The sequence below is a fragment of the Ambystoma mexicanum genome, chromosome 5p (assembly GCF_040938575.1).
Source record: "Ambystoma mexicanum isolate Mex_15411 chromosome 5p, UKY_AmexF1_1, whole genome shotgun sequence".
In the NCBI taxonomy this organism is placed as follows: Eukaryota; Metazoa; Chordata; class Amphibia; order Caudata; family Ambystomatidae; genus Ambystoma; species Ambystoma mexicanum.
The window spans coordinates 715590614-715618048 of NC_090930.1; the positions used below are offsets into that span (position 1 = coordinate 715590614).

A 27435-nucleotide genomic window follows, 5' to 3' on the forward strand; every position below is an offset into this window, starting at 1 on the left:
TGAACTCTGCATGGTAACCCTGCTGTGTCTCGCAGGCAATCATGGCCTGCCGCCTTTTAATAAACGTGCTCTCCCACGAAGCAGTTCTCCTAAGGAGGGTTAGTTGTGAGTGTGCATCTTCAGCGGCAGCCTCTAGGGGGAGCTTCAGCACTGACCCACAAAAGCTCATAGCGAGGAAGGCTGTCCTTTCAGGAGAGCAAGACAGGAATATCAGCGCTTGGAAGTGAAAGCGCAAACGTTCCCAAAGTGATGCTGTCTTCAATCTCTAAGCTCCCCTTTTCGCAGACCATCACAAGTGTTTTTGTTTTCTTTCTTTCTTTCTTTCTTTATTTCTTTATTTATTTATTTATTAGCAGAAACGGCCCCCGAAGACCTGCAGGCACTGGTGCCCATTGTAGCAGAGGCCCTCAGCCTTTGGACTCGGACGCCACCATCTGAGCGACACGCAACGGGGTGCACCCACCGTCCCTGGTGGTCTAGTGGTTAGGATTCGCCGCGGCCCGGGTTCGATTCCCGGTCAGGGAAGGAGCTCTTTTAACAACTGACATTTTTATTTACAGCAATGCAGTTAACTGGCGACCGGAAATCTTGCTCCCAGATGCAGATTTGCGTGCACAAAATGGAGGAAGTGCCCTCAGCGCGACGCAAAACGTGTTTATGGCAGAGTCCCATTCATTCTCCTGTCGCTGCGGAAAGACTGCCCTTGACGCAAAAAAGGCAGCTTCCTTTTTCACCGCTGGAGAGAACCTATCTGCTCGGCCCTCCCCCTCTCTTCCCAGTCCCCCAATGGACTGGCCTTTGAGGCACCTGCAGGCATTGTGCACTCGGACACCACTGCCCGGCCTTCCCGAGCTGTCCAGCGGTCTCCCTGGTGGTCTAGTGGTTAGGCGGCCCGGGTTCGATTCCCGGTCAGGGAAGAGAGGCTTTTACTGAATGACATTTTTACAGAAATTCAAACAACTGCGTCTCAAAAAATATTTCTTTCAAATGTAGCTTCACTCACAGGCAATAGCGGCGTGGCTCCCCTGGCGGTAACTCCAAGCATCTTTTCAGCATGGTCCCTTACCGGAAGCTGTCGCCGCTAGAAGTGGGCCTGTGCCCCAAAAAGGAAGCTTTCTTTCTTCCAAAGCTGTAGAGAAAATATTAGTCCTGTCGCCCTGCCAAAGCCGAGCTCGCCCACCATCCCTAGCCTCATCAGACCAAGACCTTGCCCGGGACCCTGGGGCAGAGGGCTGCAGAAATGGTTGCGTACCGGTTTGGAGGAGAAAAGCAGGGGAGGGAGGGGTCGTAGCTGCTTGATTTGCATACAGAGCTGTGGTCTGCTGGGAAAGTGCAGCCTTTGGAGCTTGGCAAAGGCTTCGCAAGGGGCCCGAGCATTGCCCTCGCCCCGTTTGTTGACAGGTTCTCCTTCTATGGGCTGAAGGGCCCTCTAGCCTGATTTGAGGTTGGACGCTCTATTATTCACAGGGGTGTACCGGGCCTAGACGGTGACTGGCTGACCCGTCAGGGCATCGCCCGTTTGGAAGCCCGTTTCGGAAGCCGTGAGGAAGCGGAGGCGGGAATCCCTGCCCAATTTTCTTTTGGGGTGGTAGGGCTGTTGGCGGGGTTGCACAAGCTCTGCCAACTTTGGCGGCTTAAGCTTGGGATGCGAGGGACATGGTACAAAAATGCAAAGGTTTTCCAGGAAAAGAGTCTACGGGCAACGATTCCTTGTTGCTCTTTTCAGGTGAACTCAAGCCTCAGGGCTTTGAGGTAGGGGCACTGCCTACAGACAGCAGGAAAGGGCTTGTGCGAAGCTGCTGCCGCATTTAGGTAAGAAGAGTAAAAACCTGTACCAGGAGTGGGGCTCGAACCCACGCGGACACTTGTCCATTGGATCTTAAGTCCAACGCCTTAACCACTCGGCCATCCTGGTGAGCTGCTGCAAAGGGCTTCGAATTGAATCTTTGCTGTTTCAGCAGCAGGCGAACAAGTGGAAAACCAGCCCAGAGTGCCCCCTGCAGGAGGTTGGATGGAATTGGCTTGCGAGCGGCAAACGTCTCTCACTTAACAGCATTACAATAGCCTCCAGCTGACTGCAAGTACGGTTGCGGAAACCTCCCGGGTGCTGCAGTCGTTTCCCCGGTGGCCTAGTGGTGAGGATTTGGTGCTTTCACTGCCACGGGCCTGGCTTCGAGTCCCCGACCAGAGTGTGTGCTTTGAGTAAAGGTGGTCTAGGGCAGTCCAGAGGCAGGCTGAGCCTCGAAGGCTGGTGCAGGCCTTGGTGTGCGAGCCCGAAAAAAGGGCAGCTCCTATGTCATCCCTTCTTGCCCTCCGGCACTTGCTGTACAAGCAAAGCCCCCTTTGAACTCTGCATGGAACTCTGCATGGTAACCCTGCTGTGTCTCGCAGGCAATCATGGCCTGCCGCCTTTTAATAAACGTGCTCTCCCACGAAGCAGTTCTCCTAAGGAGGGTTAGTTGTGAGTGTGCATCTTCAGCGGCAGCCTCTAGGGGGAGCTTCAGCACTGACCCACAAAAGCTCATAGCGAGGAAGGCTGTCCTTTCAGGAGAGCAAGACAGGAATATCAGCGCTTGGAAGTGAAAGCGCAAACGTTCCCAAAGTGATGCTGTCTTCAATCTCTAAGCTCCCCTTTTCGCAGACCATCACAAGTGTTTTTGTTTTCTTTCTTTCTTTCTTTCTTTATTTCTTTATTTATTTATTTATTAGCAGAAACGGCCCCCGAAGACCTGCAGGCACTGGTGCCCATTGTAGCAGAGGCCCTCAGCCTTTGGACTCGGACGCCACCATCTGAGCGACACGCAACGGGGTGCACCCACCGTCCCTGGTGGTCTAGTGGTTAGGATTCGGCGCTCTCACCGCCGCGGCCCGGGTTCGATTCCCGGTCAGGGAAGGAGCTCTTTTAACAACTGACATTTTTATTTACAGCAATGCAGTTAACTGGCGACCGGAAATCTTGCTCCCAGATGCAGATTTGCGTGCACAAAATGGAGGAAGTGCCCTCAGCGCGACGCAAAACGTGTTTATGGCAGAGTCCCATTCATTCTCCTGTCGCTGCGGAAAGACTGCCCTTGACGCAAAAAAGGCAGCTTCCTTTTTCACCGCTGGAGAGAACCTATCTGCTCGGCCCTCCCCCTCTCTTCCCAGTCCCCCAATGGACTGGCCTTTGAGGCACCTGCAGGCATTGTGCACTCGGACACCACTGCCCGGCCTTCCCGAGCTGTCCAGCGGTCTCCCTGGTGGTCTAGTGGTTAGGCGGCCCGGGTTCGATTCCCGGTCAGGGAAGAGAGGCTTTTACTGAATGACATTTTTACAGAAATTCAAACAACTGCGTCTCAAAAAATATTTCTTTCAAATGTAGCTTCACTCACAGGCAATAGCGGCGTGGCTCCCCTGGCGGTAACTCCAAGCATCTTTTCAGCATGGTCCCTTACCGGAAGCTGTCGCCGCTAGAAGTGGGCCTGTGCCCCAAAAAGGAAGCTTTCTTTCTTCCAAAGCTGTAGAGAAAATATTAGTCCTGTCGCCCTGCCAAAGCCGAGCTCGCCCACCATCCCTAGCCTCATCAGACCAAGACCTTGCCCGGGACCCTGGGGCAGAGGGCTGCAGAAATGGTTGCGTACCGGTTTGGAGGAGAAAAGCAGGGGAGGGAGGGGTCGTAGCTGCTTGATTTGCATACAGAGCTGTGGTCTGCTGGGAAAGTGCAGCCTTTGGAGCTTGGCAAAGGCTTCGCAAGGGGCCCGAGCATTGCCCTCGCCCCGTTTGTTGACAGGTTCTCCTTCTATGGGCTGAAGGGCCCTGTAGCCTGATTTGAGGTTGGACGCTCTATTATTCACAGGGGTGTACCGGGCCTAGACGGTGACTGGCTGACCCGTCAGGGCATCGCCCGTTTGGAAGCCCGTTTCGGAAGCCGTGAGGAAGCGGAGGCGGGAATCCCTGCCCAATTTTCTTTTGGGGTGGTAGGGCTGTTGGCGGGGTTGCACAAGCTCTGCCAACTTTGGCGGCTTAAGCTTGGGATGCGAGGGACATGGTACAAAAATGCAAAGGTTTTCCAGGAAAAGAGTCTACGGGCAACGATTCCTTGTTGCTCTTTTCAGGTGAACTCAAGCCTCAGGGCTTTGAGGTAGGGGCACTGCCTACAGACAGCAGGAAAGGGCTTGTGCGAAGCTGCTGCCGCATTTAGGTAAGAAGAGTAAAAACCTGTACCAGGAGTGGGGCTCGAACCCACGCGGACACTTGTCCATTGGATCTTAAGTCCAACGCCTTAACCACTCGGCCATCCTGGTGAGCTGCTGCAAAGGGCTTCGAATTGAATCTTTGCTGTTTCAGCAGCAGGCGAACAAGTGGAAAACCAGCCCAGAGTGCCCCCTGCAGGAGGTTGGATGGAATTGGCTTGCGAGCGGCAAACGTCTCTCGCTTAACAGCATTACAATAGCCTCCAGCTGACTGCAAGTACGGTTGCGGAAACCTCCCGGGTGCTGCAGTCGTTTCCCCGGTGGCCTAGTGGGGAGGATTTGGTGCTTTCACTGCCACGGGCCTGGCTTCGAGTCCCCGACCAGAGTGTGTGCTTTGAGTAAAGGTGGTCTAGGGCAGTCCAGAGGCAGGCTGAGCCTCGAAGGCTGGTGCAGGCCTTGGTGTGCGAGCCCGAAAAAAGGGCAGCTCCTATGTCATCCCTTCTTGCCCTCCGGCACTTGCTGTACAAGCAAAGCCCCCTTTGAACTCTGCATGGTAACCCTGCTGTGTCTCGCAGGCAATCATGGCCTGCCGCCTTTTAATAAACGTGCTCTCCCACGAAGCAGTTCTCCTAAGGAGGGTTAGTTGTGAGTGTGCATCTTCAGCGGCAGCCTCTAGGGGGAGCTTCAGCACTGACCCACAAAAGCTCATAGCGAGGAAGGCTGTCCTTTCAGGAGAGCAAGACAGGAATATCAGCGCTTGGAAGTGAAAGCGCAAACGTTCCCAAAGTGATGCTGTCTTCAATCTCTAAGCTCCCCTTTTCGCAGACCATCACAAGTGTTTTTGTTTTCTTTCTTTCTTTCTTTCTTTATTTCTTTATTTATTTATTTATTAGCAGAAACGGCCCCCGAAGACCTGCAGGCACTGGTGCCCATTGTAGCAGAGGCCCTCAGCCTTTGGACTCGGACGCCACCATCTGAGCGACACGCAACGGGGTGCACCCACCGTCCCTGGTGGTCTAGTGGTTAGGATTCGGCGCTCTCACCGCCGCGGCCCGGGTTCGATTCCCGGTCAGGGAAGGAGCTCTTTTAACAACTGACATTTTTATTTACAGCAATGCAGTTAACTGGCGACCGGAAATCTTGCTCCCAGATGCAGATTTGCGTGCACAAAATGGAGGAAGTGCCCTCAGCGCGACGCAAAACGTGTTTATGGCAGAGTCCCATTCATTCTCCTGTCGCTGCGGAAAGACTGCCCTTGACGCAAAAAAGGCAGCTTCCTTTTTCACCGCTGGAGAGAACCTATCTGCTCGGCCCTCCCCCTCTCTTCCCAGTCCCCCAATGGACTGGCCTTTGAGGCACCTGCAGGCATTGTGCACTCGGACACCACTGCCCGGCCTTCCCAAGCTGTCCAGCGGTCTCCCTGGTGGTCTAGTGGTTAGGATTCGGCGCTCTCACCGCCGCGGCCCGGGTTCGATTCCCGGTCAGGGAAGAGAGGCTTTTACTGAATGACATTTTTACAGAAATTCAAACAACTGCGTCTCAAAAAATATTTCTTTCAAATGTAGCTTCACTCACAGGCAATAGCGGCGTGGCTCCCCTGGCGGTAACTCCAAGCATCTTTTCAGCATGGTCCCTTACCGGAAGCTGTCGCCGCTAGAAGTGGGCCTGTGCCCCAAAAAGGAAGCTTTCTTTCTTCCAAAGCTGTAGAGAAAATATTAGTCCTGTCGCCCTGCCAAAGCCGAGCTCGCCCACCATCCCTAGCCTCATCAGACCAAGACCTTGCCCGGGACCCTGGGGCAGAGGGCTGCAGAAATGGTTGCGTACCGGTTTGGAGGAGAAAAGCAGGGGAGGGAGGGGTCGTAGCTGCTTGATTTGCATACAGAGCTGTGGTCTGCTGGGAAAGTGCAGCCTTTGGAGCTTGGCAAAGGCTTCGCAAGGGGCCCGAGCATTGCCCTCGCCCCGTTTGTTGACAGGTTCTCCTTCTATGGGCTGAAGGGCCCTGTAGCCTGATTTGAGGTTGGACGCTCTATTATTCACAGGGGTGTACCGGGCCTAGACGGTGACTGGCTGACCCGTCAGGGCATCGCCCGTTTGGAAGCCCGTTTCGGAAGCGGAGGCGGGAATCCCTGCCCAATTTTCTTTTGGGGTGGTAGGGCTGTTGGCGGGGTTGCACAAGCTCTGCCAACTTTGGCGGCTTAAGCTTGGGATGCGAGGGACATGGTACAAAAATGCAAAGGTTTTCCAGGAAAAGAGTCTACGGGCAACGATTCCTTGTTGCTCTTTTCAGGTGAACTCAAGCCTCAGGGCTTTGAGGTAGGGGCACTGCCTACAGACAGCAGGAAAGGGCTTGTGCGAAGCTGCTGCCGCATTTAGGTAAGAAGAGTAAAAACCTGTACCAGGAGTGGGGCTCGAACCCACGCGGACACTTGTCCATTGGATCTTAAGTCCAACGCCTTAACCACTCGGCCATCCTGGTGAGCTGCTGCAAAGGGCTTCGAATTGAATCTTTGCTGTTTCAGCAGCAGGCGAACAAGTGGAAAACCAGCCCAGAGTGCCCCCTGCAGGAGGTTGGATGGAATTGGCTTGCGAGCGGCAAACGTCTCTCGCTTAACAGCATTACAATAGCCTCCAGCTGACTGCAAGTACGGTTGCGGAAACCTCCCGGGTGCTGCAGTCGTTTCCCCGGTGGCCTAGTGGGGAGGATTTGGTGCTTTCACTGCCACGGGCCTGGCTTCGAGTCCCCGACCAGAGTGTGTGCTTTGAGTAAAGGTGGTCTAGGGCAGTCCAGAGGCAGGCTGAGCCTCGAAGGCTGGTGCAGGCCTTGGTGTGCGAGCCCGAAAAAAGGGCAGCTCCTATGTCATCCCTTCTTGCCCTCCGGCACTTGCTGTACAAGCAAAGCCCCCTTTGAACTCTGCATGGTAACCCTGCTGTGTCTCGCAGGCAATCATGGCCTGCCGCCTTTTAATAAACGTGCTCTCCCACGAAGCAGTTCTCCTAAGGAGGGTTAGTTGTGAGTGTGCATCTTCAGCGGCAGCCTCTAGGGGGAGCTTCAGCACTGACCCACAAAAGCTCATAGCGAGGAAGGCTGTCCTTTCAGGAGAGCAAGACAGGAATATCAGCGCTTGGAAGTGAAAGCGCAAACGTTCCCAAAGTGATGCTGTCTTCAATCTCTAAGCTCCCCTTTTCGCAGACCATCACAAGTGTTTTTGTTTTCTTTCTTTCTTTCTTTCTTTATTTCTTTATTTATTTATTTATTAGCAGAAACGGCCCCCGAAGACCTGCAGGCACTGGTGCCCATTGTAGCAGAGGCCCTCAGCCTTTGGACTCGGACGCCACCATCTGAGCGACACGCAACGGGGTGCACCCACCGTCCCTGGTGGTCTAGTGGTTAGGATTCGGCGCTCTCACCGCCGCGGCCCGGGTTCAATTCCCGGTCAGGGAAGGAGCTCTTTTAACAACTGACATTTTTATTTACAGCAATGCAGTTAACTGGCGACCGGAAATCTTGCTCCCAGATGCAGATTTGCGTGCACAAAATGGAGGAAGTGCCCTCAGCGCGACGCAAAACGTGTTTATGGCAGAGTCCCATTCATTCTCCTGTCGCTGCGGAAAGACTGCCCTTGACGCAAAAAAGGCAGCTTCCTTTTTCACCGCTGGAGAGAACCTATCTGCTCGGCCCTCCCCCTCTCTTCCCAGTCCCCCAATGGACTGGCCTTTGAGGCACCTGCAGGCATTGTGCACTCGGACACCACTGCCCGGCCTTCCCGAGCTGTCCAGCGGTCTCCCTGGTGGTCTAGTGGTTAGGATTCGGCGCTCTCACCACCGCGGCCCGGGTTCGATTCCCGGTCAGGGAAGAGAGGCTTTTACTGAATGACATTTTTACAGAAATTCAAACAACTGCGTCTCAAAAAATATTTCTTTCAAATGTAGCTTCACTCACAGGCAATAGCGGCGTGGCTCCCCTGGCGGTAACTCCAAGCATCTTTTCAGCATGGTCCCTTACCGGAAGCTGTCGCCGCTAGAAGTGGGCCTGTGCCCCAAAAAGGAAGCTTTCTTTCTTCCAAAGCTGTAGAGAAAATATTAGTCCTGTCGCCCTGCCAAAGCCGAGCTCGCCCACCATCCCTAGCCTCATCAGACCAAGACCTTGCCCGGGACCCTGGGGCAGAGGGCTGCAGAAATGGTTGCGTACCGGTTTGGAGGAGAAAAGCAGGGGAGGGAGGGGTCGTAGCTGCTTGATTTGCATACAGAGCTGTGGTCTGCTGGGAAAGTGCAGCCTTTGGAGCTTGGCAAAGGCTTCGCAAGGGGCCCGAGCATTGCCCTCGCCCCGTTTGTTGACAGGTTCTCCTTCTATGGGCTGAAGGGCCCTGTAGCCTGATTTGAGGTTGGACGCTCTATTATTCACAGGGGTGTACCGGGCCTAGACGGTGACTGGCTGACCCGTCAGGGCATCGCCCGTTTGGAAGCCCGTTTCGGAAGCGGAGGCGGGAATCCCTGCCCAATTTTCTTTTGGGGTGGTAGGGCTGTTGGCGGGGTTGCACAAGCTCTGCCAACTTTGGCGGCTTAAGCTTGGGATGCGAGGGACATGGTACAAAAATGCAAAGGTTTTCCAGGAAAAGAGTCTACGGGCAACGATTCCTTGTTGCTCTTTTCAGGTGAACTCAAGCCTCAGGGCTTTGAGGTAGGGGCACTGCCTACAGACAGCAGGAAAGGGCTTGTGCGAAGCTGCTGCCGCATTTAGGTAAGAAGAGTAAAAACCTGTACCAGGAGTGGGGCTCGAACCCACGCGGACACTTGTCCATTGGATCTTAAGTCCAACGCCTTAACCACTCGGCCATCCTGGTGAGCTGCTGCAAAGGGCTTCGAATTGAATCTTTGCTGTTTCAGCAGCAGGCGAACAAGTGGAAAACCAGCCCAGAGTGCCCCCTGCAGGAGGTTGGATGGAATTGGCTTGCGAGCGGCAAACGTCTCTCGCTTAACAGCATTACAATAGCCTCCAGCTGACTGCAAGTACGGTTGCGGAAACCTCCCGGGTGCTGCAGTCGTTTCCCCGGTGGCCTAGTGGGGAGGATTTGGTGCTTTCACTGCCACGGGCCTGGCTTCGAGTCCCCGACCAGAGTGTGTGCTTTGAGTAAAGGTGGTCTAGGGCAGTCCAGAGGCAGGCTGAGCCTCGAAGGCTGGTGCAGGCCTTGGTGTGCGAGCCCGAAAAAAGGGCAGCTCCTATGTCATCCCTTCTTGCCCTCCGGCACTTGCTGTACAAGCAAAGCCCCCTTTGAACTCTGCATGGTAACCCTGCTGTGTCTCGCAGGCAATCATGGCCTGCCGCCTTTTAATAAACGTGCTCTCCCACGAAGCAGTTCTCCTAAGGAGGGTTAGTTGTGAGTGTGCATCTTCAGCGGCAGCCTCTAGGGGGAGCTTCAGCACTGACCCACAAAAGCTCATAGCGAGGAAGGCTGTCCTTTCAGGAGAGCAAGACAGGAATATCAGCGCTTGGAAGTGAAAGCGCAAACGTTCCCAAAGTGATGCTGTCTTCAATCTCTAAGCTCCCCTTTTCGCAGACCATCACAAGTGTTTTTGTTTTCTTTCTTTCTTTCTTTCTTTCTTTCTTTATTTATTTATTTATTAGCAGAAACGGCCCCCGAAGACCTGCAGGCACTGGTGCCCATTGTAGCAGAGGCCCTCAGCCTTTGGACTCGGACGCCACCATCTGAGCGACACGCAACGGGGTGCACCCACCGTCCCTGGTGGTCTAGTGGTTAGGATTCGGCGCTCTCACCGCCGCGGCCCGGGTTCGATTCCCGGTCAGGGAAGGAGCTCTTTTAACAACTGACATTTTTATTTACAGCAATGCAGTTAACTGGCGACCGGAAATCTTGCTCCCAGATGCAGATTTGCGTGCACAAAATGGAGGAAGTGCCCTCAGCGCGACGCAAAACGTGTTTATGGCAGAGTCCCATTCATTCTCCTGTCGCTGCGGAAAGACTGCCCTTGACGCAAAAAAGGCAGCTTCCTTTTTCACCGCTGGAGAGAACCTATCTGCTCGGCCCTCCCCCTCTCTTCCCAGTCCCCCAATGGACTGGCCTTTGAGGCACCTGCAGGCATTGTGCACTCGGACACCACTGCCCGGCCTTCCCGAGCTGTCCAGCGGTCTCCCTGGTGGTCTAGTGGTTAGGATTCGGCGCTCTCACCGCCGCGGCCCGGGTTCGATTCCCGGTCAGGGAAGAGAGGCTTTTACTGAATGACATTTTTACAGAAATTCAAACAACTGCGTCTCAAAAAATATTTCTTTCAAATGTAGCTTCACTCACAGGCAATAGCGGCGTGGCTCCCCTGGCGGTAACTCCAAGCATCTTTTCAGCATGGTCCCTTACCGGAAGCTGTCGCCGCTAGAAGTGGGCCTGTGCCCCAAAAAGGAAGCTTTCTTTCTTCCAAAGCTGTAGAGAAAATATTAGTCCTGTCGCCCTGCCAAAGCCGAGCTCGCCCACCATCCCTAGCCTCATCAGACCAAGACCTTGCCCGGGACCCTGGGGCAGAGGGCTGCAGAAATGGTTGCGTACCGGTTTGGAGGAGAAAAGCAGGGGAGGGAGGGGTCGTAGCTGCTTGATTTGCATACAGAGCTGTGGTCTGCTGGGAAAGTGCAGCCTTTGGAGCTTGGCAAAGGCTTCGCAAGGGGCCCGAGCATTGCCCTCGCCCCGTTTGTTGACAGGTTCTCCTTCTATGGGCTGAAGGGCCCTGTAGCCTGATTTGAGGTTGGACGCTCTATTATTCACAGGGGTGTACCGGGCCTAGACGGTGACTGGCTGACCCGTCAGGGCATCGCCCGTTTGGAAGCCCGTTTCGGAAGCGGAGGCGGGAATCCCTGCCCAATTTTCTTTTGGGGTGGTAGGGCTGTTGGCGGGGTTGCACAAGCTCTGCCAACTTTGGCGGCTTAAGCTTGGGATGCGAGGGACATGGTACAAAAATGCAAAGGTTTTCCAGGAAAAGAGTCTACGGGCAACGATTCCTTGTTGCTCTTTTCAGGTGAACTCAAGCCTCAGGGCTTTGAGGTAGGGGCACTGCCTACAGACAGCAGGAAAGGGCTTGTGCGAAGCTGCTGCCGCATTTAGGTAAGAAGAGTAAAAACCTGTACCAGGAGTGGGGCTCGAACCCACGCGGACACTTGTCCATTGGATCTTAAGTCCAACGCCTTAACCACTCGGCCATCCTGGTGAGCTGCTGCAAAGGGCTTCGAATTGAATCTTTGCTGTTTCAGCAGCAGGCGAACAAGTGGAAAACCAGCCCAGAGTGCCCCCTGCAGGAGGTTGGATGGAATTGGCTTGCGAGCGGCAAACGTCTCTCGCTTAACAGCATTACAATAGCCTCCAGCTGACTGCAAGTACGGTTGCGGAAACCTCCCGGGTGCTGCAGTCGTTTCCCCGGTGGCCTAGTGGGGAGGATTTGGTGCTTTCACTGCCACGGGCCTGGCTTCGAGTCCCCGACCAGAGTGTGTGCTTTGAGTAAAGGTGGTCTAGGGCAGTCCAGAGGCAGGCTGAGCCTCGAAGGCTGGTGCAGGCCTTGGTGTGCGAGCCCGAAAAAAGGGCAGCTCCTATGTCATCCCTTCTTGCCCTCCGGCACTTGCTGTACAAGCAAAGCCCCCTTTGAACTCTGCATGGTAACCCTGCTGTGTCTCGCAGGCAATCATGGCCTGCCGCCTTTTAATAAACGTGCTCTCCCACGAAGCAGTTCTCCTAAGGAGGGTTAGTTGTGAGTGTGCATCTTCAGCGGCAGCCTCTAGGGGGAGCTTCAGCACTGACCCACAAAAGCTCATAGCGAGGAAGGCTGTCCTTTCAGGAGAGCAAGACAGGAATATCAGCGCTTGGAAGTGAAAGCGCAAACGTTCCCAAAGTGATGCTGTCTTCAATCTCTAAGCTCCCCTTTTCGCAGACCATCACAAGTGTTTTTGTTTTCTTTCTTTCTTTCTTTCTTTATTTCTTTATTTATTTATTTATTAGCAGAAACGGCCCCCGAAGACCTGCAGGCACTGGTGCCCATTGTAGCAGAGGCCCTCAGCCTTTGGACTCGGACGCCACCATCTGAGCGACACGCAACGGGGTGCACCCACCGTCCGTGGTGGTCTAGTGGTTAGGATTCGGCGCTCTCACCGCCGCGGCCCGGGTTCGATTCCCGGTCAGGGAAGGAGCTCTTTTAACAACTGACATTTTTATTTACAGCAATGCAGTTAACTGGCGACCGGAAATCTTGCTCCCAGATGCAGATTTGCGTGCACAAAATGGAGGAAGTGCCCTCAGCGCGACGCAAAACGTGTTTATGGCAGAGTCCCATTCATTCTCCTGTCGCTGCGGAAAGACTGCCCTTGACGCAAAAAAGGCAGCTTCCTTTTTCACCGCTGGAGAGAACCTATCTGCTCGGCCCTCCCCCTCTCTTCCCAGTCCCCCAATGGACTGGCCTTTGAGGCACCTGCAGGCATTGTGCACTCGGACACCACTGCCCGGCCTTCCCGAGCTGTCCAGCGGTCTCCCTGGTGGTCTAGTGGTTAGGATTCGGCCCGGGTTCGATTCCCGGTCAGGGAAGAGAGGCTTTTACTGAATGACATTTTTACAGAAATTCAAACAACTGCGTCTCAAAAAATATTTCTTTCAAATGTAGCTTCACTCACAGGCAATAGCGGCGTGGCTCCCCTGGCGGTAACTCCAAGCATCTTTTCAGCATGGTCCCTTACCGGAAGCTGTCGCCGCTAGAAGTGGGCCTGTGCCCCAAAAAGGAAGCTTTCTTTCTTCCAAAGCTGTAGAGAAAATATTAGTCCTGTCGCCCTGCCAAAGCCGAGCTCGCCCACCATCCCTAGCCTCATCAGACCAAGACCTTGCCCGGGACCCTGGGGCAGAGGGCTGCAGAAATGGTTGCGTACCGGTTTGGAGGAGAAAAGCAGGGGAGGGAGGGGTCGTAGCTGCTTGATTTGCATACAGAGCTGTGGTCTGCTGGGAAAGTGCAGCCTTTGGAGCTTGGCAAAGGCTTCGCAAGGGGCCCGAGCATTGCCCTCGCCCCGTTTGTTGACAGGTTCTCCTTCTATGGGCTGAAGGGCCCTGTAGCCTGATTTGAGGTTGGACGCTCTATTATTCACAGGGGTGTACCGGGCCTAGACGGTGACTGGCTGACCCGTCAGGGCATCGCCCGTTTGGAAGCCCGTTTCGGAAGCGGAGGCGGGAATCCCTGCCCAATTTTCTTTTGGGGTGGTAGGGCTGTTGGCGGGGTTGCACAAGCTCTGCCAACTTTGGCGGCTTAAGCTTGGGATGCGAGGGACATGGTACAAAAATGCAAAGGTTTTCCAGGAAAAGAGTCTACGGGTAACGATTCCTTGTTGCTCTTTTCAGGTGAACTCAAGCCTCAGGGCTTTGAGGTAGGGGCACTGCCTACAGACAGCAGGAAAGGGCTTGTGCGAAGCTGCTGCCGCATTTAGGTAAGAAGAGTAAAAACCTGTACCAGGAGTGGGGCTCGAACCCACGCGGACACTTGTCCATTGGATCTTAAGTCCAACACCTTAACCACTCGGCCATCCTGGTGAGCTGCTGCAAAGGGCTTCGAATTGAATCTTTGCTGTTTCAGCAGCAGGCGAACAAGTGGAAAACCAGCCCAGAGTGCCCCCTGCAGGAGGTTGGATGGAATTGGCTTGCGAGTGGCAAACGTCTCTCACTTAACAGCATTACAATAGCCTCCAGCTGACTGCAAGTACGGTTGCGGAAACCTCCCGGGTGCTGCAGTCGTTTCCCCGGTGGCCTAGTGGTGAGGATTTGGTGCTTTCACTGCCACGGGCCTGGCTTCGAGTCCCCGACCAGAGTGTGTGCTTTGAGTAAAGGTGGTCTAGGGCAGTCCAGAGGCAGGCTGAGCCTCGAAGGCTGGTGCAGGCCTTGGTGTGCGAGCCCGAAAAAAGGGCAGCTCCTATGTCATCCCTTCTTGCCCTCCGGCACTTGCTGTACAAGCAAAGCCCCCTTTGAACTCTGCATGGTAACCCTGCTGTGTCTCGCAGGCAATCATGGCCTGCCGCCTTTTAATAAACGTGCTCTCCCACGAAGCAGTTCTCCTAAGGAGGGTTAGTTGTGAGTGTGCATCTTCAGCGGCAGCCTCTAGGGGGAGCTTCAGCACTGACCCACAAAAGCTCATAGCGAGGAAGGCTGTCCTTTCAGGAGAGCAAGACAGGAATATCAGCGCTTGGAAGTGAAAGCGCAAACGTTCCCAAAGTGATGCTGTCTTCAATCTCTAAGCTCCCCTTTTCGCAGACCATCACAAGTGTTTTTGTTTTCTTTCTTTCTTTCTTTCTTTCTTTCTTTCTTTATTTATTTATTTATTAGCAGAAACGGCCCCCGAAGACCTGCAGGCACTGGTGCCCATTGTAGCAGAGGCCCTCAGCCTTTGGACTCGGACGCCACCATCTGAGCGACACGCAACGGGGTGCACCCACCGTCCCTGGTGGTCTAGTGGTTAGGATTCGGCGCTCTCACCGCCGCGGCCCGGGTTCGATTCCCGGTCAGGGAAGGAGCTCTTTTAACAACTGACATTTTTATTTACAGCAATGCAGTTAACTGGCGACCGGAAATCTTGCTCCCAGATGCAGATTTGCGTGCACAAAATGGAGGAAGTGCCCTCAGCGCGACGCAAAACGTGTTTATGGCAGAGTCCCATTCATTCTCCTGTCGCTGCGGAAAGACTGCCCTTGACGCAAAAAAGGCAGCTTCCTTTTTCACCGCTGGAGAGAACCTATCTGCTCGGCCCTCCCCCTCTCTTCCCAGTCCCCCAATGGACTGGCCTTTGAGGCACCTGCAGGCATTGTGCACTCGGACACCACTGCCCGGCCTTCCCGAGCTGTCCAGCGGTCTCCCTGGTGGTCTAGTGGTTAGGATTCGGCGCTCTCACCGCCGCGGCCCGGGTTCGATTCCCGGTCAGGGAAGAGAGGCTTTTACTGAATGACATTTTTACAGAAATTCAAACAACTGCGTCTCAAAAAATATTTCTTTCAAATGTAGCTTCACTCACAGGCAATAGCGGCGTGGCTCCCCTGGCGGTAACTCCAAGCATCTTTTCAGCATGGTCCCTTACCGGAAGCTGTCGCCGCTAGAAGTGGGCCTGTGCCCCAAAAAGGAAGCTTTCTTTCTTCCAAAGCTGTAGAGAAAATATTAGTCCTGTCGCCCTGCCAAAGCCGAGCTCGCCCACCATCCCTAGCCTCATCAGACCAAGACCTTGCCCGGGACCCTGGGGCAGAGGGCTGCAGAAATGGTTGCGTACCGGTTTGGAGGAGAAAAGCAGGGGAGGGAGGGGTCGTAGCTGCTTGATTTGCATACAGAGCTGTGGTCTGCTGGGAAAGTGCAGCCTTTGGAGCTTGGCAAAGGCTTCGCAAGGGGCCCGAGCATTGCCCTCGCCCCGTTTGTTGACAGGTTCTCCTTCTATGGGCTGAAGGGCCCTGTAGCCTGATTTGAGGTTGGACGCTCTATTATTCACAGGGGTGTACCGGGCCTAGACGGTGACTGGCTGACCCGTCAGGGCATCGCCCGTTTGGAAGCCCGTTTCGGAAGCGGAGGCGGGAATCCCTGCCCAATTTTCTTTTGGGGTGGTAGGGCTGTTGGCGGGGTTGCACAAGCTCTGCCAACTTTGGCGGCTTAAGCTTGGGATGCGAGGGACATGGTACAAAAATGCAAAGGTTTTCCAGGAAAAGAGTCTACGGGCAACGATTCCTTGTTGCTCTTTTCAGGTGAACTCAAGCCTCAGGGCTTTGAGGTAGGGGCACTGCCTACAGACAGCAGGAAAGGGCTTGTGCGAAGCTGCTGCCGCATTTAGGTAAGAAGAGTAAAAACCTGTACCAGGAGTGGGGCTCAAACCCACGCGGACACTTGTCCATTGGATCTTAAGTCCAACGCCTTAACCACTCGGCCATCCTGGTGAGCTGCTGCAAAGGGCTTCGAATTGAATCTTTGCTGTTTCAGCAGCAGGCGAACAAGTGGAAAACCAGCCCAGAGTGCCCCCTGCAGGAGGTTGGATGGAATTGGCTTGCGAGCGGCAAACGTCTCTCGCTTAACAGCATTACAATAGCCTCCAGCTGACTGCAAGTACGGTTGCGGAAACCTCCCGGGTGCTGCAGTCGTTTCCCCGGTGGCCTAGTGGGGAGGATTTGGTGCTTTCACTGCCACGGGCCTGGCTTCGAGTCCCCGACCAGAGTGTGTGCTTTGAGTAAAGGTGGTCTAGGGCAGTCCAGAGGCAGGCTGAGCCTCGAAGGCTGGTGCAGGCCTTGGTGTGCGAGCCCGAAAAAAGGGCAGCTCCTATGTCATCCCTTCTTGCCCTCCGGCACTTGCTGTACAAGCAAAGCCCCCTTTGAACTCTGCATGGTAACCCTGCTGTGTCTCGCAGGCAATCATGGCCTGCCGCCTTTTAATAAACGTGCTCTCCCACGAAGCAGTTCTCCTAAGGAGGGTTAGTTGTGAGTGTGCATCTTCAGCGGCAGCCTCTAGGGGGAGCTTCAGCACTGACCCACAAAAGCTCATAGCGAGGAAGGCTGTCCTTTCAGGAGAGCAAGACAGGAATATCAGCGCTTGGAAGTGAAAGCGCAAACGTTCCCAAAGTGATGCTGTCTTCAATCTCTAAGCTCCCCTTTTCGCAGACCATCACAAGTGTTTTTGTTTTCTTTCTTTCTTTCTTTCTTTATTTCTTTATTTATTTATTTATTAGCAGAAACGGCCCCCGAAGACCTGCAGGCACTGGTGCCCATTGTAGCAGAGGCCCTCAGCCTTTGGACTCGGACGCCACCATCTGAGCGACACGCAACGGGGTGCACCCACCGTCCCTGGTGGTCTAGTGGTTAGGATTCGGCGCTCTCACCGCCGCGGCCCGGGTTCGATTCCCGGTCAGGGAAGGAGCTCTTTTAACAACTGACATTTTTATTTACAGCAATGCAGTTAACTGGCGACCGGAAATCTTGCTCCCAGATGCAGATTTGCGTGCACAAAATGGAGGAAGTGCCCTCAGCGCGACGCAAAACGTGTTTATGGCAGAGTCCCATTCATTCTCCTGTCGCTGCGGAAAGACTGCCCTTGACGCAAAAAAGGCAGCTTCCTTTTTCACCGCTGGAGAGAACCTATCTGCTCGGCCCTCCCCCTCTCTTCCCAGTCCCCCAATGGACTGGCCTTTGAGGCACCTGCAGGCATTGTGCACTCGGACACCACTGCCCGGCCTTCCCGAGCTGTCCAGCGGTCTCCCTGGTGGTCTAGTGGTTAGGATTCGGCGCTCTCACCGCCGCGGCCCGGGTTCGATTCCCGGTCAGGGAAGAGAGGCTTTTACTGAATGACATTTTTACAGAAATTCAAACAACTGCGTCTCAAAAAATATTTCTTTCAAATGTAGCTTCACTCACAGGCAATAGCGGCGTGGCTCCCCTGGCGGTAACTCCAAGCATCTTTTCAGCATGGTCCCTTACCGGAAGCTGTCGCCGCTAGAAGTGGGCCTGTGCCCCAAAAAGGAAGCTTTCTTTCTTCCAAAGCTGTAGAGAAAATATTAGTCCTGTCGCCCTGCCAAAGCCGAGCTCGCCCACCATCCCTAGCCTCATCAGACCAAGACCTTGCCCGGGACCCTGGGGCAGAGGGCTGCAGAAATGGTTGCGTACCGGTTTGGAGGAGAAAAGCAGGGGAGGGAGGGGTCGTAGCTGCTTGATTTGCATACAGAGCTGTGGTCTGCTGGGAAAGTGCAGCCTTTGGAGCTTGGCAAAGGCTTCGCAAGGGGCCCGAGCATTGCCCTCGCCCCGTTTGTTGACAGGTTCTCCTTCTATGGGCTGAAGGGCCCTGTAGCCTGATTTGAGGTTGGACGCTCTATTATTCACAGGGGTGTACCGGGCCTAGACGGTGACTGGCTGACCCGTCAGGGCATCGCCCGTTTGGAAGCCCGTTTCGGAAGCGGAGGCGGGAATCCCTGCCCAATTTTCTTTTGGGGTGGTAGGGCTGTTGGCGGGGTTGCACAAGCTCTGCCAACTTTGGCGGCTTAAGCTTGGGATGCGAGGGACATGGTACAAAAATGCAAAGGTTTTCCAGGAAAAGAGTCTACGGGCAACGATTCCTTGTTGCTCTTTTCAGGTGAACTCAAGCCTCAGGGCTTTGAGGTAGGGGCACTGCCTACAGACAGCAGGAAAGGGCTTGTGCGAAGCTGCTGCCGCATTTAGGTAAGAAGAGTAAAAACCTGTACCAGGAGTGGGGCTCGAACCCACGCGGACACTTGTCCATTGGATCTTAAGTCCAACGCCTTAACCACTCGGCCATCCTGGTGAGCTGCTGCAAAGGGCTTCGAATTGAATCTTTGCTGTTTCAGCAGCAGGCGAACAAGTGGAAAACCAGCCCAGAGTGCCCCCTGCAGGAGGTTGGATGGAATTGGCTTGCGAGCGGCAAACGTCTCTCGCTTAACAGCATTACAATAGCCTCCAGCTGACTGCAAGTACGGTTGCGGAAACCTCCCGGGTGCTGCAGTCGTTTCCCCGGTGGCCTAGTGGGGAGGATTTGGTGCTTTCACTGCCACGGGCCTGGCTTCGAGTCCCCGACCAGAGTGTGTGCTTTGAGTAAAGGTGGTCTAGGGCAGTCCAGAGGCAGGCTGAGCCTCGAAGGCTGGTGCAGGCCTTGGTGTGCGAGCCCGAAAAAAGGGCAGCTCCTATGTCATCCCTTCTTGCCCTCCGGCACTTGCTGTACAAGCAAAGCCCCCTTTGAACTCTGCATGGTAACCCTGCTGTGTCTCGCAGGCAATCATGGCCTGCCGCCTTTTAATAAACGTGCTCTCCCACGAAGCAGTTCTCCTAAGGAGGGTTAGTTGTGAGTGTGCATCTTCAGCGGCAGCCTCTAGGGGGAGCTTCAGCACTGACCCACAAAAGCTCATAGCGAGGAAGGCTGTCCTTTCAGGAGAGCAAGACAGGAATATCAGCGCTTGGAAGTGAAAGCGCAAACGTTCCCAAAGTGATGCTGTCTTCAATCTCTAAGCTCCCCTTTTCGCAGACCATCACAAGTGTTTTTGTTTTCTTTCTTTCTTTCTTTCTTTATTTCTTTATTTATTTATTTATTAGCAGAAACGGCCCCCGAAGACCTGCAGGCACTGGTGCCCATTGTAGCAGAGGCCCTCAGCCTTTGGACTCGGACGCCACCATCTGAGCGACACGCAACGGGGTGCACCCACCGTCCCTGGTGGTCTAGTGGTTAGGATTCGGCGCTCTCACCGCCGCGGCCCGGGTTCGATTCCCGGTCAGGGAAGGAGCTCTTTTAACAACTGACATTTTTATTTACAGCAATGCAGTTAACTGGCGACCGGAAATCTTGCTCCCAGATGCAGATTTGCGTGCACAAAATGGAGGAAGTGCCCTCAGCGCGACGCAAAACGTGTTTATGGCAGAGTCCCATTCATTCTCCTGTCGCTGCGGAAAGACTGCCCTTGACGCAAAAAAGGCAGCTTCCTTTTTCACCGCTGGAGAGAACCTATCTGCTCGGCCCTCCCCCTCTCTTCCCAGTCCCCCAATGGACTGGCCTTTGAGGCACCTGCAGGCATTGTGCACTCGGACACCACTGCCCGGCCTTCCCGAGCTGTCCAGCGGTCTCCCTGGTGGTCTAGTGGTTAGGATTCGGCGCTCTCACCGCCGCGGCCCGGGTTCGATTCCCGGTCAGGGAAGAGAGGCTTTTACTGAATGACATTTTTACAGAAATTCAAACAACTGCGTCTCAAAAAATATTTCTTTCAAATGTAGCTTCACTCACAGGCAATAGCGGCGTGGCTCCCCTGGCGGTAACTCCAAGCATCTTTTCAGCATGGTCCCTTACCGGAAGCTGTCGCCGCTAGAAGTGGGCCTGTGCCCCAAAAAGGAAGCTTTCTTTCTTCCAAAGCTGTAGAGAAAATATTAGTCCTGTCGCCCTGCCAAAGCCGAGCTCGCCCACCATCCCTAGCCTCATCAGACCAAGACCTTGCCCGGGACCCTGGGGCAGAGGGCTGCAGAAATGGTTGCGTACCGGTTTGGAGGAGAAAAGCAGGGGAGGGAGGGGTCGTAGCTGCTTGATTTGCATACAGAGCTGTGGTCTGCTGGGAAAGTGCAGCCTTTGGAGCTTGGCAAAGGCTTCGCAAGGGGCCCGAGCATTGCCCTCGCCCCGTTTGTTGACAGGTTCTCCTTCTATGGGCTGAAGGGCCCTGTAGCCTGATTTGAGGTTGGACGCTCTATTATTCACAGGGGTGTACCGGGCCTAGACGGTGACTGGCTGACCCGTCAGGGCATCGCCCGTTTGGAAGCCCGTTTCGGAAGCGGAGGCGGGAATCCCTGCCCAATTTTCTTTTGGGGTGGTAGGGCTGTTGGCGGGGTTGCACAAGCTCTGCCAACTTTGGCGGCTTAAGCTTGGGATGCGAGGGACATGGTACAAAAATGCAAAGGTTTTCCAGGAAAAGAGTCTACGGGTAACGATTCCTTGTTGCTCTTTTCAGGTGAACTCAAGCCTCAGGGCTTTGAGGTAGGGGCACTGCCTACAGACAGCAGGAAAGGGCTTGTGCGAAGCTGCTGCCGCATTTAGGTAAGAAGAGTAAAAACCTGTACCAGGAGTGGGGCTCGAACCCACGCGGACACTTGTCCATTGGATCTTAAGTCCAACGCCTTAACCACTCGGCCATCCTGGTGAGCTGCTGCAAAGGGCTTCGAATTGAATCTTTGCTGTTTCAGCAGCAGGCGAACAAGTGGAAAACCAGCCCAGAGTGCCCCCTGCAGGAGGTTGGATGGAATTGGCTTGCGAGTGGCAAACGTCTCTCACTTAACAGCATTACAATAGCCTCCAGCTGACTGCAAGTACGGTTGCGGAAACCTCCCGGGTGCTGCAGTCGTTTCCCCGGTGGCCTAGTGGTGAGGATTTGGTGCTTTCACTGCCACGGGCCTGGCTTCGAGTCCCCGACCAGAGTGTGTGCTTTGAGTAAAGGTGGTCTAGGGCAGTCCAGAGGCAGGCTGAGCCTCGAAGGCTGGTGCAGGCCTTGGTGTGCGAGCCCGAAAAAAGGGCAGCTCCTATGTCATCCCTTCTTGCCCTCCGGCACTTGCTGTACAAGCAAAGCCCCCTTTGAACTCTGCATGGTAACCCTGCTGTGTCTCGCAGGCAATCATGGCCTGCCGCCTTTTAATAAACGTGCTCTCCCACGAAGCAGTTCTCCTAAGGAGGGTTAGTTGTGAGTGTGCATCTTCAGCGGCAGCCTCTAGGGGGAGCTTCAGCACTGACCCACAAAAGCTCATAGCGAGGAAGGCTGTCCTTTCAGGAGAGCAAGACAGGAATATCAGCGCTTGGAAGTGAAAGCGCAAACGTTCCCAAAGTGATGCTGTCTTCAATCTCTAAGCTCCCCTTTTCGCAGACCATCACAAGTGTTTTTGTTTTCTTTCTTTCTTTCTTTCTTTCTTTCTTTATTTATTTATTTATTAGCAGAAACGGCCCCCGAAGACCTGCAGGCACTGGTGCCCATTGTAGCAGAGGCCCTCAGCCTTTGGACTCGGACGCCACCATCTGAGCGACACGCAACGGGGTGCACCCACCGTCCCTGGTGGTCTAGTGGTTAGGATTCGGCGCTCTCACCGCCGCGGCCCGGGTTCGATTCCCGGTCAGGGAAGGAGCTCTTTTAACAACTGACATTTTTATTTACAGCAATGCAGTTAACTGGCGACCGGAAATCTTGCTCCCAGATGCAGATTTGCGTGCACAAAATGGAGGAAGTGCCCTCAGCGCGACGCAAAACGTGTTTATGGCAGAGTCCCATTCATTCTCCTGTCGCTGCGGAAAGACTGCCCTTGACGCAAAAAAGGCAGCTTCCTTTTTCACCGCTGGAGAGAACCTATCTGCTCGGCCCTCCCCCTCTCTTCCCAGTCCCCCAATGGACTGGCCTTTGAGGCACCTGCAGGCATTGTGCACTCGGACACCACTGCCCGGCCTTCCCGAGCTGTCCAGCGGTCTCCCTGGTGGTCTAGTGGTTAGGATTCGGCGCTCTCACCGCCGCGGCCCGGGTTCGATTCCCGGTCAGGGAAGAGAGGCTTTTACTGAATGACATTTTTACAGAAATTCAAACAACTGCGTCTCAAAAAATATTTCTTTCAAATGTAGCTTCACTCACAGGCAATAGCGGCGTGGCTCCCCTGGCGGTAACTCCAAGCATCTTTTCAGCATGGTCCCTTACCGGAAGCTGTCGCCGCTAGAAGTGGGCCTGTGCCCCAAAAAGGAAGCTTTCTTTCTTCCAAAGCTGTAGAGAAAATATTAGTCCTGTCGCCCTGCCAAAGCCGAGCTCGCCCACCATCCCTAGCCTCATCAGACCAAGACCTTGCCCGGGACCCTGGGGCAGAGGGCTGCAGAAATGGTTGCGTACCGGTTTGGAGGAGAAAAGCAGGGGAGGGAGGGGTCGTAGCTGCTTGATTTGCATACAGAGCTGTGGTCTGCTGGGAAAGTGCAGCCTTTGGAGCTTGGCAAAGGCTTCGCAAGGGGCCCGAGCATTGCCCTCGCCCCGTTTGTTGACAGGTTCTCCTTCTATGGGCTGAAGGGCCCTGTAGCCTGATTTGAGGTTGGACGCTCTATTATTCACAGGGGTGTACCGGGCCTAGACGGTGACTGGCTGACCCGTCAGGGCATCGCCCGTTTGGAAGCCCGTTTCGGAAGCGGAGGCGGGAATCCCTGCCCAATTTTCTTTTGGGGTGGTAGGGCTGTTGGCGGGGTTGCACAAGCTCTGCCAACTTTGGCGGCTTAAGCTTGGGATGCGAGGGACATGGTACAAAAATGCAAAGGTTTTCCAGGAAAAGAGTCTACGGGTAACGATTCCTTGTTGCTCTTTTCAGGTGAACTCAAGCCTCAGGGCTTTGAGGTAGGGGCACTGCCTACAGACAGCAGGAAAGGGCTTGTGCGAAGCTGCTGCCGCATTTAGGTAAGAAGAGTAAAAACCTGTACCAGGAGTGGGGCTCGAACCCACGCGGACACTTGTCCATTGGATCTTAAGTCCAACGCCTTAACCACTCGGCCATCCTGGTGAGCTGCTGCAAAGGGCTTCGAATTGAATCTTTGCTGTTTCAGCAGCAGGCGAACAAGTGGAAAACCAGCCCAGAGTGCCCCCTGCAGGAGGTTGGATGGAATTGGCTTGCGAGCGGCAAACGTCTCTCGCTTAACAGCATTACAATAGCCTCCAGCTGACTGCAAGTACGGTTGCGGAAACCTCCCGGGTGCTGCAGTCGTTTCCCCGGTGGCCTAGTGGGGAGGATTTGGTGCTTTCACTGCCACGGGCCTGGCTTCGAGTCCCCGACCAGAGTGTGTGCTTTGAGTAAAGGTGGTCTAGGGCAGTCCAGAGGCAGGCTGAGCCTCGAAGGCTGGTGCAGGCCTTGGTGTGCGAGCCCGAAAAAAGGGCAGCTCCTATGTCATCCCTTCTTGCCCTCCGGCACTTGCTGTACAAGCAAAGCCCCCTTTGAACTCTGCATGGTAACCCTGCTGTGTCTCGCAGGCAATCATGGCCTGCCGCCTTTTAATAAACGTGCTCTCCCACGAAGCAGTTCTCCTAAGGAGGGTTAGTTGTGAGTGTGCATCTTCAGCGGCAGCCTCTAGGGGGAGCTTCAGCACTGACCCACAAAAGCTCATAGCGAGGAAGGCTGTCCTTTCAGGAGAGCAAGACAGGAATATCAGCGCTTGGAAGTGAAAGCGCAAACGTTCCCAAAGTGATGCTGTCTTCAATCTCTAAGCTCCCCTTTTCGCAGACCATCACAAGTGTTTTTGTTTTCTTTCTTTCTTTCTTTCTTTCTTTCTTTATTTATTTATTTATTAGCAGAAACGGCCCCCGAAGACCTGCAGGCACTGGTGCCCATTGTAGCAGAGGCCCTCAGCCTTTGGACTCGGACGCCACCATCTGAGCGACACGCAACGGGGTGCACCCACCGTCCCTGGTGGTCTAGTGGTTAGGATTCGGCGCTCTCACCGCCGCGGCCCGGGTTCGATTCCCGGTCAGGGAAGGAGCTCTTTTAACAACTGACATTTTTATTTACAGCAATGCAGTTAACTGGCGACCGGAAATCTTGCTCCCAGATGCAGATTTGCGTGCACAAAATGGAGGAAGTGCCCTCAGCGCGACGCAAAACGTGTTTATGGCAGAGTCCCATTCATTCTCCTGTCGCTGCGGAAAGACTGCCCTTGACGCAAAAAAGGCAGCTTCCTTTTTCACCGCTGGAGAGAACCTATCTGCTCGGCCCTCCCCCTCTCTTCCCAGTCCCCCAATGGACTGGCCTTTGAGGCACCTGCAGGCATTGTGCACTCGGACACCACTGCCCGGCCTTCCCGAGCTGTCCAGCGGTCTCCCTGGTGGTCTAGTGGTTAGGATTCCGCCGCGGCCCGGGTTCGATTCCCGGTCAGGGAAGAGAGGCTTTTACTGAATGACATTTTTACAGAAATTCAAACAACTGCGTCTCAAAAAATATTTCTTTCAAATGTAGCTTCACTCACAGGCAATAGCGGCGTGGCTCCCCTGGCGGTAACTCCAAGCATCTTTTCAGCATGGTCCCTTACCGGAAGCTGTCGCCGCTAGAAGTGGGCCTGTGCCCCAAAAAGGAAGCTTTCTTTCTTCCAAAGCTGTAGAGAAAATATTAGTCCTGTCGCCCTGCCAAAGCCGAGCTCGCCCACCATCCCTAGCCTCATCAGACCAAGACCTTGCCCGGGACCCTGGGGCAGAGGGCTGCAGAAATGGTTGCGTACCGGTTTGGAGGAGAAAAGCAGGGGAGGGAGGGGTCGTAGCTGCTTGATTTGCATACAGAGCTGTGGTCTGCTGGGAAAGTGCAGCCTTTGGAGCTTGGCAAAGGCTTCGCAAGGGGCCCGAGCATTGCCCTCGCCCCGTTTGTTGACAGGTTCTCCTTCTATGGGCTGAAGGGCCCTGTAGCCTGATTTGAGGTTGGACGCTCTATTATTCACAGGGGTGTACCGGGCCTAGACGGTGACTGGCTGACCCGTCAGGGCATCGCCCGTTTGGAAGCCCGTTTCGGAAGCGGAGGCGGGAATCCCTGCCCAATTTTCTTTTGGGGTGGTAGGGCTGTTGGCGGGGTTGCACAAGCTCTGCCAACTTTGGCGGCTTAAGCTTGGGATGCGAGGGACATGGTACAAAAATGCAAAGGTTTTCCAGGAAAAGAGTCTACGGGTAACGATTCCTTGTTGCTCTTTTCAGGTGAACTCAAGCCTCAGGGCTTTGAGGTAGGGGCACTGCCTACAGACAGCAGGAAAGGGCTTGTGCGAAGCTGCTGCCGCATTTAGGTAAGAAGAGTAAAAACCTGTACCAGGAGTGGGGCTCGAACCCACGCGGACACTTGTCCATTGGATCTTAAGTCCAACGCCTTAACCACTCGGCCATCCTGGTGAGCTGCTGCAAAGGGCTTCGAATTGAATCTTTGCTGTTTCAGCAGCAGGCGAACAAGTGGAAAACCAGCCCAGAGTGCCCCCTGCAGGAGGTTGGATGGAATTGGCTTGCGAGTGGCAAACGTCTCTCACTTAACAGCATTACAATAGCCTCCAGCTGACTGCAAGTACGGTTGCGGAAACCTCCCGGGTGCTGCAGTCGTTTCCCCGGTGGCCTAGTGGTGAGGATTTGGTGCTTTCACTGCCACGGGCCTGGCTTCGAGTCCCCGACCAGAGTGTGTGCTTTGAGTAAAGGTGGTCTAGGGCAGTCCAGAGGCAGGCTGAGCCTCGAAGGCTGGTGCAGGCCTTGGTGTGCGAGCCCGAAAAAAGGGCAGCTCCTATGTCATCCCTTCTTGCCCTCCGGCACTTGCTGTACAAGCAAAGCCCCCTTTGAACTCTGCATGGTAACCCTGCTGTGTCTCGCAGGCAATCATGGCCTGCCGCCTTTTAATAAACGTGCTCTCCCACGAAGCAGTTCTCCTAAGGAGGGTTAGTTGTGAGTGTGCATCTTCAGCGGCAGCCTCTAGGGGGAGCTTCAGCACTGACCCACAAAAGCTCATAGCGAGGAAGGCTGTCCTTTCAGGAGAGCAAGACAGGAATATCAGCGCTTGGAAGTGAAAGCGCAAACGTTCCCAAAGTGATGCTGTCTTCAATCTCTAAGCTCCCCTTTTCGCAGACCATCACAAGTGTTTTTGTTTTCTTTCTTTCTTTCTTTCTTTCTTTCTTTCTTTATTTATTTATTTATTAGCAGAAACGGCCCCCGAAGACCTGCAGGCACTGGTGCCCATTGTAGCAGAGGCCCTCAGCCTTTGGACTCGGACGCCACCATCTGAGCGACACGCAACGGGGTGCACCCACCGTCCCTGGTGGTCTAGTGGTTAGGATTCGGCGCTCTCACCGCCGCGGCCCGGGTTCGATTCCCGGTCAGGGAAGGAGCTCTTTTAACAACTGACATTTTTATTTACAGCAATGCAGTTAACTGGCGACCGGAAATCTTGCTCCCAGATGCAGATTTGCGTGCACAAAATGGAGGAAGTGCCCTCAGCGCGACGCAAAACGTGTTTATGGCAGAGTCCCATTCATTCTCCTGTCGCTGCGGAAAGACTGCCCTTGACGCAAAAAAGGCAGCTTCCTTTTTCACCGCTGGAGAGAACCTATCTGCTCGGCCCTCCCCCTCTCTTCCCAGTCCCCCAATGGACTGGCCTTTGAGGCACCTGCAGGCATTGTGCACTCGGACACCACTGCCCGGCCTTCCCGAGCTGTCCAGCGGTCTCCCTGGTGGTCTAGTGGTTAGGATTCGGCGCTCTCACCGCCGCGGCCCGGGTTCGATTCCCGGTCAGGGAAGAGAGGCTTTTACTGAATGACATTTTTACAGAAATTCAAACAACTGCGTCTCAAAAAATATTTCTTTCAAATGTAGCTTCACTCACAGGCAATAGCGGCGTGGCTCCCCTGGCGGTAACTCCAAGCATCTTTTCAGCATGGTCCCTTACCGGAAGCTGTCGCCGCTAGAAGTGGGCCTGTGCCCCAAAAAGGAAGCTTTCTTTCTTCCAAAGCTGTAGAGAAAATATTAGTCCTGTCGCCCTGCCAAAGCCGAGCTCGCCCACCATCCCTAGCCTCATCAGACCAAGACCTTGCCCGGGACCCTGGGGCAGAGGGCTGCAGAAATGGTTGCGTACCGGTTTGGAGGAGAAAAGCAGGGGAGGGAGGGGTCGTAGCTGCTTGATTTGCATACAGAGCTGTGGTCTGCTGGGAAAGTGCAGCCTTTGGAGCTTGGCAAAGGCTTCGCAAGGGGCCCGAGCATTGCCCTCGCCCCGTTTGTTGACAGGTTCTCCTTCTATGGGCTGAAGGGC

The 27435-nt window shown here is 54.5% G+C and overlaps 30 non-coding genes across 30 annotated transcripts; 19 read left to right on the forward strand and 11 right to left on the reverse strand.

The window, feature by feature from the left end:
• Positions 1–1832: 1832 nt before the first annotated feature.
• Positions 1833–1915, reverse strand: TRNAL-UAA (transfer RNA leucine (anticodon UAA)). Its single transcript has one exon. It is a non-coding gene; the product is annotated as a tRNA-Leu (tRNA).
• A 906-nt stretch (positions 1916–2821) lies between these two features.
• Positions 2822–2893, forward strand: TRNAE-CUC (transfer RNA glutamic acid (anticodon CUC)). Its single transcript has one exon. It is a non-coding gene; the product is annotated as a tRNA-Glu (tRNA).
• A 1307-nt stretch (positions 2894–4200) lies between these two features.
• Positions 4201–4283, reverse strand: TRNAL-UAA (transfer RNA leucine (anticodon UAA)). Its single transcript has one exon. It is a non-coding gene; the product is annotated as a tRNA-Leu (tRNA).
• An 894-nt stretch (positions 4284–5177) lies between these two features.
• On the forward strand, positions 5178–5249 carry TRNAE-CUC (transfer RNA glutamic acid (anticodon CUC)). The gene has a single exon. It is a non-coding gene; the product is annotated as a tRNA-Glu (tRNA).
• A 340-nt stretch (positions 5250–5589) lies between these two features.
• TRNAE-CUC (transfer RNA glutamic acid (anticodon CUC)) lies at positions 5590–5661 on the forward strand. The gene has a single exon. It is a non-coding gene; the product is annotated as a tRNA-Glu (tRNA).
• A 904-nt stretch (positions 5662–6565) lies between these two features.
• Positions 6566–6648, reverse strand: TRNAL-UAA (transfer RNA leucine (anticodon UAA)). Its single transcript has one exon. It is a non-coding gene; the product is annotated as a tRNA-Leu (tRNA).
• Positions 6649–7542: 894 nt separating this feature from the next.
• On the forward strand, positions 7543–7614 carry TRNAE-CUC (transfer RNA glutamic acid (anticodon CUC)). The gene has a single exon. It is a non-coding gene; the product is annotated as a tRNA-Glu (tRNA).
• A 340-nt stretch (positions 7615–7954) lies between these two features.
• On the forward strand, positions 7955–8026 carry TRNAE-CUC (transfer RNA glutamic acid (anticodon CUC)). Its single transcript has one exon. It is a non-coding gene; the product is annotated as a tRNA-Glu (tRNA).
• Positions 8027–8930: 904 nt separating this feature from the next.
• Positions 8931–9013, reverse strand: TRNAL-UAA (transfer RNA leucine (anticodon UAA)). Its single transcript has one exon. It is a non-coding gene; the product is annotated as a tRNA-Leu (tRNA).
• An 894-nt stretch (positions 9014–9907) lies between these two features.
• On the forward strand, positions 9908–9979 carry TRNAE-CUC (transfer RNA glutamic acid (anticodon CUC)). The gene has a single exon. It is a non-coding gene; the product is annotated as a tRNA-Glu (tRNA).
• A 340-nt stretch (positions 9980–10319) lies between these two features.
• On the forward strand, positions 10320–10391 carry TRNAE-CUC (transfer RNA glutamic acid (anticodon CUC)). The gene has a single exon. It is a non-coding gene; the product is annotated as a tRNA-Glu (tRNA).
• Positions 10392–11295: 904 nt separating this feature from the next.
• TRNAL-UAA (transfer RNA leucine (anticodon UAA)) lies at positions 11296–11378 on the reverse strand. The gene has a single exon. It is a non-coding gene; the product is annotated as a tRNA-Leu (tRNA).
• Positions 11379–12272: 894 nt separating this feature from the next.
• TRNAE-CUC (transfer RNA glutamic acid (anticodon CUC)) lies at positions 12273–12344 on the forward strand. The gene has a single exon. It is a non-coding gene; the product is annotated as a tRNA-Glu (tRNA).
• Positions 12345–13643: 1299 nt separating this feature from the next.
• TRNAL-UAA (transfer RNA leucine (anticodon UAA)) lies at positions 13644–13726 on the reverse strand. Its single transcript has one exon. It is a non-coding gene; the product is annotated as a tRNA-Leu (tRNA).
• An 898-nt stretch (positions 13727–14624) lies between these two features.
• Positions 14625–14696, forward strand: TRNAE-CUC (transfer RNA glutamic acid (anticodon CUC)). Its single transcript has one exon. It is a non-coding gene; the product is annotated as a tRNA-Glu (tRNA).
• Positions 14697–15036: 340 nt separating this feature from the next.
• Positions 15037–15108, forward strand: TRNAE-CUC (transfer RNA glutamic acid (anticodon CUC)). The gene has a single exon. It is a non-coding gene; the product is annotated as a tRNA-Glu (tRNA).
• Positions 15109–16012: 904 nt separating this feature from the next.
• On the reverse strand, positions 16013–16095 carry TRNAL-UAA (transfer RNA leucine (anticodon UAA)). The gene has a single exon. It is a non-coding gene; the product is annotated as a tRNA-Leu (tRNA).
• Positions 16096–16989: 894 nt separating this feature from the next.
• On the forward strand, positions 16990–17061 carry TRNAE-CUC (transfer RNA glutamic acid (anticodon CUC)). Its single transcript has one exon. It is a non-coding gene; the product is annotated as a tRNA-Glu (tRNA).
• A 340-nt stretch (positions 17062–17401) lies between these two features.
• TRNAE-CUC (transfer RNA glutamic acid (anticodon CUC)) lies at positions 17402–17473 on the forward strand. The gene has a single exon. It is a non-coding gene; the product is annotated as a tRNA-Glu (tRNA).
• Positions 17474–18377: 904 nt separating this feature from the next.
• On the reverse strand, positions 18378–18460 carry TRNAL-UAA (transfer RNA leucine (anticodon UAA)). The gene has a single exon. It is a non-coding gene; the product is annotated as a tRNA-Leu (tRNA).
• Positions 18461–19354: 894 nt separating this feature from the next.
• Positions 19355–19426, forward strand: TRNAE-CUC (transfer RNA glutamic acid (anticodon CUC)). Its single transcript has one exon. It is a non-coding gene; the product is annotated as a tRNA-Glu (tRNA).
• Positions 19427–19766: 340 nt separating this feature from the next.
• Positions 19767–19838, forward strand: TRNAE-CUC (transfer RNA glutamic acid (anticodon CUC)). Its single transcript has one exon. It is a non-coding gene; the product is annotated as a tRNA-Glu (tRNA).
• Positions 19839–20742: 904 nt separating this feature from the next.
• TRNAL-UAA (transfer RNA leucine (anticodon UAA)) lies at positions 20743–20825 on the reverse strand. The gene has a single exon. It is a non-coding gene; the product is annotated as a tRNA-Leu (tRNA).
• An 894-nt stretch (positions 20826–21719) lies between these two features.
• On the forward strand, positions 21720–21791 carry TRNAE-CUC (transfer RNA glutamic acid (anticodon CUC)). Its single transcript has one exon. It is a non-coding gene; the product is annotated as a tRNA-Glu (tRNA).
• Positions 21792–22131: 340 nt separating this feature from the next.
• TRNAE-CUC (transfer RNA glutamic acid (anticodon CUC)) lies at positions 22132–22203 on the forward strand. Its single transcript has one exon. It is a non-coding gene; the product is annotated as a tRNA-Glu (tRNA).
• Positions 22204–23107: 904 nt separating this feature from the next.
• Positions 23108–23190, reverse strand: TRNAL-UAA (transfer RNA leucine (anticodon UAA)). The gene has a single exon. It is a non-coding gene; the product is annotated as a tRNA-Leu (tRNA).
• An 894-nt stretch (positions 23191–24084) lies between these two features.
• On the forward strand, positions 24085–24156 carry TRNAE-CUC (transfer RNA glutamic acid (anticodon CUC)). Its single transcript has one exon. It is a non-coding gene; the product is annotated as a tRNA-Glu (tRNA).
• A 1305-nt stretch (positions 24157–25461) lies between these two features.
• On the reverse strand, positions 25462–25544 carry TRNAL-UAA (transfer RNA leucine (anticodon UAA)). Its single transcript has one exon. It is a non-coding gene; the product is annotated as a tRNA-Leu (tRNA).
• An 898-nt stretch (positions 25545–26442) lies between these two features.
• On the forward strand, positions 26443–26514 carry TRNAE-CUC (transfer RNA glutamic acid (anticodon CUC)). Its single transcript has one exon. It is a non-coding gene; the product is annotated as a tRNA-Glu (tRNA).
• Positions 26515–26854: 340 nt separating this feature from the next.
• Positions 26855–26926, forward strand: TRNAE-CUC (transfer RNA glutamic acid (anticodon CUC)). The gene has a single exon. It is a non-coding gene; the product is annotated as a tRNA-Glu (tRNA).
• The last annotated feature ends 509 nt before the right edge of the window (positions 26927–27435 follow it).